This window comes from Bufo bufo, chromosome 5 (genome assembly GCF_905171765.1).
Source record: "Bufo bufo chromosome 5, aBufBuf1.1, whole genome shotgun sequence".
In the NCBI taxonomy this organism is placed as follows: domain Eukaryota; kingdom Metazoa; phylum Chordata; class Amphibia; order Anura; family Bufonidae; genus Bufo; species Bufo bufo.
This window is the reverse complement of record NC_053393.1, coordinates 460,572,129-460,579,448: the sequence shown is the minus strand read 5'-3', so window position 1 is coordinate 460,579,448 and position 7,320 is coordinate 460,572,129.

Below are 7,320 nucleotides of genomic sequence, written 5' to 3'. Positions count from 1 at the left end.
GCTGGGTAACACCTTTCTGATATTGCTCCACTATCTTTCTGCGCAACATTGTGGGAAATGGTGATCCTCTACCCATCTTGGCTTCTGAGAGACACTGCCACTCTGAGAAGCTCTTTTTATACCCAATCATGTTGCCAATTGACCTAATTAGTGTTAATTGGTCTTCCAGCTCTTCGTTATGCTCAAATTTACTTTTTCCAGCCTCTTATTGCTACTTGTCCCAACTTTTTGGGGATTTGTTGACACTGTGAAAATTGGAATCAACGTATTTTTCCTTTAAAATGATACATTTACTCGGATTAAACGTTTGATCTGTCATCTACGTTCTATTACAAATAAAATATTGACATTTGCCATCTCCACATCATTGCATTCAGTTTTTATTCACAATTTGTTTAGTGTCCCAACTTTTTTGGAATCCAGTTTGTACATTTCTATTTAAATTTTTCTCTAAATTTATTGTTCTACATGTCTTTGATAAAAAAAATGTTTGGGTAAAAAAAAAAATGGTTTGGGTAAAAGTTATAGCGTTTACAAACGTGAATTTCCGCTTTTTGAAGCAGCTCTGACTTTCTGAGCACCTGTCATGTTTCCTGAGGTTCTACAATGCCCAGACAGTAGAAAAACCCCACAAATGACCCCATTTCGGAAAGTAGACACCCTAAGGTATTCACTGATGGGCATAGTCAGTTCATAGAACTTTTTATTTTTTGTCACAAGTTAGCGGAAAATGATGATTTTTTTTTTCCTTACAAAGTCTCATATTCCACTAACTTGTGACAAAAAATAAAAACTTCCATGAACTCACTATGCCCATCACGAAATACCTTGGGGTGTCTTCTTTCCAAAATGGGGTCACCTGGCATTTTAGGGGCCCTAGTGCGTGAGAAGTAGTTTGAAATCAAAATGTGTAAAAAATGCCCTGTGAAATCCTAAAGGTGTTCTTTGGAATTTGGGCCCCTTTGCCCACCTAGGCTGCAAAAAAGTGTCACACATGTGGTATCGCCGTACTCTGGAGAAGTTGGGCAATGTGTTTTGGGGTGTCTTTTTACACATGCCCATGCTGGGTGAGATAAATATCTCTGTCAAATGACAACTTTGTATAAAAAAATGGGAAAAGTTGTCTTTTGCTGAGATATTTCTCTCACCCAGCATTGGTATATGTAAAAAGACACCCCAAAACACATTGCCCAACTTCTCCTGAGTACGGCGACACCACATGTGTGACACTTTTTTGCAGCCTAGGTGGGCAAAGGGGCCCACATTCCAAAGAGCACCTTTAGGATTTCACAGGGCATTTTTTACACATTTTGATTTCAAACTACTTCTCACGCATTAGGGCCCCTAAAATGCCAGGGCAGTATAACTACCCCACAAGTGACCCCATTTTGGAAAGAAGACACTCCAAGGTATTTCGTGATGGGCATTGTGAGTTCATGGAAGTTTTTATTTTTTGTAACAAGTTAGTGAAATATGAGACTTTGTAAGAAAAAATAAATAAATAAAAAATCATCATTTTCCGCTAACTTGTGACAAAAAATAAAAAATTCGAGGAACTCGCCATGCCCCACACGGAATACCTTGGGGTGTCTTCTTTCCAAAATGGGGTCACTTGTGGGGTATTTATACTGCCCTGACATTTTAGGGGCCCTAATGCGTGAGAAGTAGTTTGAAATCAAAATGTGTAAAAAATGCCCTGTGAAATACTAAAGGTGTTCTTTGGAATGTGGGCCCCTTTGCCCACCTAGGCTGCAAAAAAGTGTCACACATGTGGTATCGCCGTACTCAGGAGAAGTTGGGCAATGTCTTTTGTGGTGTCTTTTTACATATACCCATGCTGGGTGAGAGAAATATCTCTCTAAAAGACAACTTTTCCCATTTTTTTTATACAAAGTTGTCATTTGACAGAGATATTTATCTCACCCAGCATGGGCATGTGTAAAAAGACACCCCAAAACACATTGCCCAACTTCTCCTGAGTACGGCGATTCCACATGTGTGACACTTTTTTGCAGCCTAGGTGCGCAAAGGGGCCCAAATTCCTTTTAGGAGGGCATTTTTAGACATTTGGATCCCAGACTTCTTCTCACACTTTAGGGCCCCTAAAATGCCAGGGCAGTATAAATACCCCACATGTGACCCCATTTTGGAAAAAAGACACCCCAAGGTATTCAATGAGGGGCATGGCGAGTTCATAGAAGATTTTTTTTTTTTGGCACAAGTTAGCGGAAATTTATTTTTTTTTATTTTTTTTCTCACAAAGTCTCCCTTTCCGCTAACTTGGGACAAAAAGTACCATCTTTCATGGACTTAATATGAGAAGAAGTCTGGAATATAAATGTCTAAAAAAATTTACGCATTTGGATTCCGTGAGGGGTATGGTGAGTTCATGTGAGATTTTCTTTTTTGTCACAAGTTAGTGGAATATGAGACTTTGTAAAAAAAAAAAATATATTTATATAAAAAATCAATTTCCGCTAACTTGTGCCAAAAAAATGTCTGAATGGAGCCTTACAGGGGGGTGATCAATGACAGGGGGGTGATCAGGGAGTCTATATGGGGTGATCACCCCCTGTCATTGATCACCCCCCTGTAAGGCTCCATTCAGACGTCCGTATGTGTTTTGCGTATCCACGGATCCGCGGATCCGCAAAACACATAAGGACGTCTGAATGGAGCCTTACAGGGGGGTGATCAATGATGGGGGGGTTATCACCCCATATAGACTCCCTGATCACCCCCCTGTCATTGATCACCCCCCTGTAAGGCTCCATTCAGAGGTCCGTATGTGTTTTGCGGATCCACGGATCCATGGATTGGATCCGCAAAACACATACGGACGTCTGAATGGAGCCTTACAGGGGGGTGATCAATGACAGGGGGATGATCAATGACAGGGGGGTGATCAGGGAGTCTATATGGGGTGATCACCCCCCTGTCATTGATCACCCCCCTGTAAGGCTCCATTCAGACGTACGTATTTGTTTTGCGGATCCGGTCCATGGATCCGTAAAACACATACGGACGTCTGAATGGAGCCTTACAGGCGAGTGATCAATGACAGGGGGGTGATCAATGACAGGGGGGTGATCAGGGAGTCTATATGGGGTGATTACCCCCCTGTCATTGATCACCCCCCTGTAAGGCTCCATTCAGACCTCCGTATGTGTTTTGCGGATCCGATCCGTGGATCCGTAAAACACATACGGACGTCTGAATGGAGTCTTACAGGGGGGTGATCAATGACAGGGGGGTGATCAATGACAGGGGGGTGATCTGGGAGTCTATATGGGGTGATCACCCCCCTGTCATTGATCACCCCCCTGTAAGGCTCCATTCAGACGTCCATATGTGTTTTGCGGATCCGATCCATGGATCCGTGGATCCGTAAAACACATATGGGGTGATCAGGGGTTAATAAGGGGTTAATAAGTGACAGGGGTGTGTAGTGTAGTGTGGTGCTTGGTGCTGCTTATTACAGAGCTGCCTGTGTCCTCTGGTGTGCGCGCGTTCACAGGAAATCTCGCGTCTCGCGAGATGACACGTATATGCATCTAGGAGAAATGAATCGACCGCCGCCATCATGCATCCCTGTGTTAGGCGGTCGGGAAGCAGTTAATAAACCCAATTTTTCAGCCATTTTACATTCTGTGTTTTGCCAGTGTAGGGAGAGGTTGCTGTGTGGAGCAGGGACAGCCTGTTAGAGACACCAAACGCTAGCTAATAGGGCCACAAAAGTCCTTTTAGGGACTGGTATAGGTGTGCTATCGATAGGTGTGACATACTGAGGGGTGTGATATACCTATAATATACTTATAGAAAGTATATTATAGTGCATTTGTATTGTGCACCAGTTGTGTGCAGTTCTGCTGTGATACTGCAGCTAGATAGAGGGACAAACGCTATTGGAATAACTAATTGCAACTAGCATGATATACCTGTTGCCACCCAAAAAAAAAAATGATTAAGGGGTGTGATAAACCTATAATATACCTTCTAACATAGAATGTATATTATAGTGCATTTGTATTGTGCAGCAGTTGTGTGCGGTTCTGCTGAGATACTGCAGCTATATAGAGGGACAAATGCTATTGGGATAACTAATTGCAACTTGTGTGATACACCTGTTGCCCCCCCAAAAAAATATTAAGGGGTGCGATATACCTGCTTCCACAAAATACTGATTAAGGGGTTTGATATACCTGCTTCCACAAAATACTGATTGAGGGGTGTGATACACCGGCTTCCACAAAATATTGATTAAGGGGTTTGATATACCAGCTTCTAGCTAATACTCATTAAGGGGTTCTATATACATGTTTCCACAAAATACTGATAGAGGGGATTGATGGACCAGCTTCCACCAAATATTGATTGAGGCCTGCGATACACCGGCTTCCACCAAATATTGATTAAGGGGTTTGATATTCCAGCTTCCAGCAAATACTCATTAAGGGGTTCTATATACCTGTTTCCACAAAATACTGATAGAGGGGATTGATATACTTGCCTCCACCAAATATTTATTGAGGCCTGCGATACACCAACTTCCACCAAATATTGATTAAGGGGTTTGACATACCAGCTTCCACCAAATATTTTTTGAGGCCTGCAATATACCTGCTTCCACAAATACTGTCACTGGGTCCTTTTGAAAATGACAGGCAGAGGAAGAGGCAGGCCATTCCACAGGGGTGGTAGGGGACGGGCAGGTGCACCAGGCCGGAGCCTAAGTGCGAAGTTGGAGAAGGTGCATGCAATTACATCAAAGGACTGCCCAGAGTTGGTTAAGTGGCTTATTCAGCCTTCCGTTTCTGCACCCTCCTCATCCTCTGTATCTGCACCCTCCTCACTCTCTGCTGTGTGCACCCCCAAAGACACCACCACCACCATTGCCCCTCCACTCGAGTCACAGGAATTATTTTCTCATCCATTCCCAGACCTTACCAATGCACAGCCATTCTTGGCATCGGATGAGGAAGAGGAGGTAGCAACGGCCGCCACCCAGCGGTCTGATGACAGTACCCAGATCAGCCCTAGGATGGTGGTCCCCGCTGTTGCTGCCTACTCAGAGATCTCTAATGTCAGTGGTGGTGAAGGTGACGATGATGAAGTGTCGATGAATGTCACATGGGTGCCCACAAAAGAGGAAGAGGAGGGGAGTTCAGAGGGAGAGACAGAGCAAAGGGTAGATAAATATTTGCAAATTATCGAAGTGCCGATATTCGCAAGAAAAATTAGCTATTCGAATATTTGCGCTAAACACTAGTCCCCGGAAGGAAATATTTCTCCCAGATGGGCATCTCAGAGCTATATGGCCATGTTCAGCGGCAAGTGAATGTATTTCTGGACACCGTGTCGGTGCCAAGATACATCTGACCACAGACATGGGCACGGAAGGTACATAACTTTTGCTGACCACTTGGTGAACCTTCTGACGGCTGTCAAGGATGTAACTCGTGGCACCCGTGTGGATTTGGTGTTAACGCCACAGATTGCATCCAGGCCTGCTTCTTCTTCTGTCTCCTCCTCGGCTGACTCCTCCTTTTTCATTGCTACCGCCTCTGCCACTGCGCCCCCCAAGCTCCCCAGAACCTATTCGACGTCTCAGGTGAGACGTTGCCATGCTGTGCTGTGGTTGTTGTGCCTGGAAGCCAAGAGCCACACCGGTCCTGCACTGCTTTCAGCTCTGCGGTCACAGGCCGATCAGTGGCTAACCCCGCTCAATTTGACAGTTGGTAAAGTGGTGTGCGACAACGGTGCCAATCTGCTGAGTGTGCTAAAAAAGGGCAAAATGAAACACGTGCCGTGCATGGCACACGTACTGAACTTAGTCGTGCAGCGATTCGTTGCCAAATACCTCGAGGTCCAGGAAAATCTCTGGCCATTTTAGAAGATCTTACACGGCCATGGCTTGACTTGCTGACTTCCAGCGGCAACACCACTTGCCCGTCAGACGTCTGATTTGTGACAGGCCGAAGCGCTGGAACTCCACCTTCTATATGCTTGATTAGCTGCTCCAGCAGCAACGTGCCGTTAATGACTACCTTTACGAACTCTGCAGCAGAACAGGTTCTGGGAGCTTGGTTTATTTTCACCACGCCAGTGGCTGATCAAGCGCGACGCATACAGACTTCTGAGGCCATTTGATGAGGTCACCAAACTGGTCAGTCGCAGCCAGGGCACTATCAGTGACATCGTACCTTATGCCTTCTTTCTGGAGAGTGCATTACGTCATGTCATTGATCAAGCCGCCGAGGAGCAGGAGCTGGAAGATGAGGAAGTCGCAATGCTTAATGAATTTCCAGAGGGAGCTACTCCATCTGAGACAAGTCAGCAGGAGTCTGTAGAGGAGTCAGAGGAGGATGGTGGCTGGAGGGTGGAGGAGGAGGAGGAGCAAAAAGAGAAGGCTTTCAGGAGGACTTTAAACTTTTCGGAGATCCCAGGGGGTTGTCCGTGGCTGGGGGGAGGAGACCAAGGACAACATTCTCCTGGGCGATGAGCAGGAGCCAGGGCGCTTGAGCAGGAGCCAGCACGGGGCGATGAGCAGGAGCCAGAACTTCATGCTCAAGTGTTTGAAGAGGGACCCCAATATAAAAAGCATAATGGGCAAGGACCTGTACTGGGTGGCAACTTACTTAGACCCCTGGTACAAACACAAAATGGCGGACATGTTACCAGCATCACAGAGGGCTGTCAGAATGCAGCATTTCCAGACCTTGCTGCGATAGATGCTGCATTCTGCTGTTGCGGGCGCTGGCAGAGGAATTTCCACCCACAGAGAAACAGGTGCGGGTACCAATCCACCAATCCTACCGTGCATGCAAGAAATGGGCGGTTTGAAGATGTGTTGGTCACTTCGGATATGAGATAATTCTTTCAGCAAACCCATCGACAGCCACCCTCCGGATCCAGCCTCAGGGAACGCCTAGATCGACAGTTGTCCTACTACATCGGGTTAACGGCCGATGTGGACGCTCTGAGAAGTGAGGAACCCCTGGACTACTGGGTGTGCAGGTTTGACCTGTGGCCAGAGCTGGCACAATTTGCCATGGAACTCTTGGCTTGCCCTCATCGAGTGTCCTGTCCAAAATTATGTTCAGCCTAGCTCACGACAGTGTGGACTACCTCACATTTCTAAAATTGTAAGAGGCATGGAGCTTGGAGGAATTCAACACCTGTGACGACCACGTTTAATAGAATTTCCTCATGCCAGTCCACAGTCCACACATATCTGCCACCACCTAGAACAAATAATGGTCCCAGTCTTATGTAAATACAGCAGCATAAAAGGCCTTTTCTGTCCGGTGAATGTCTAAT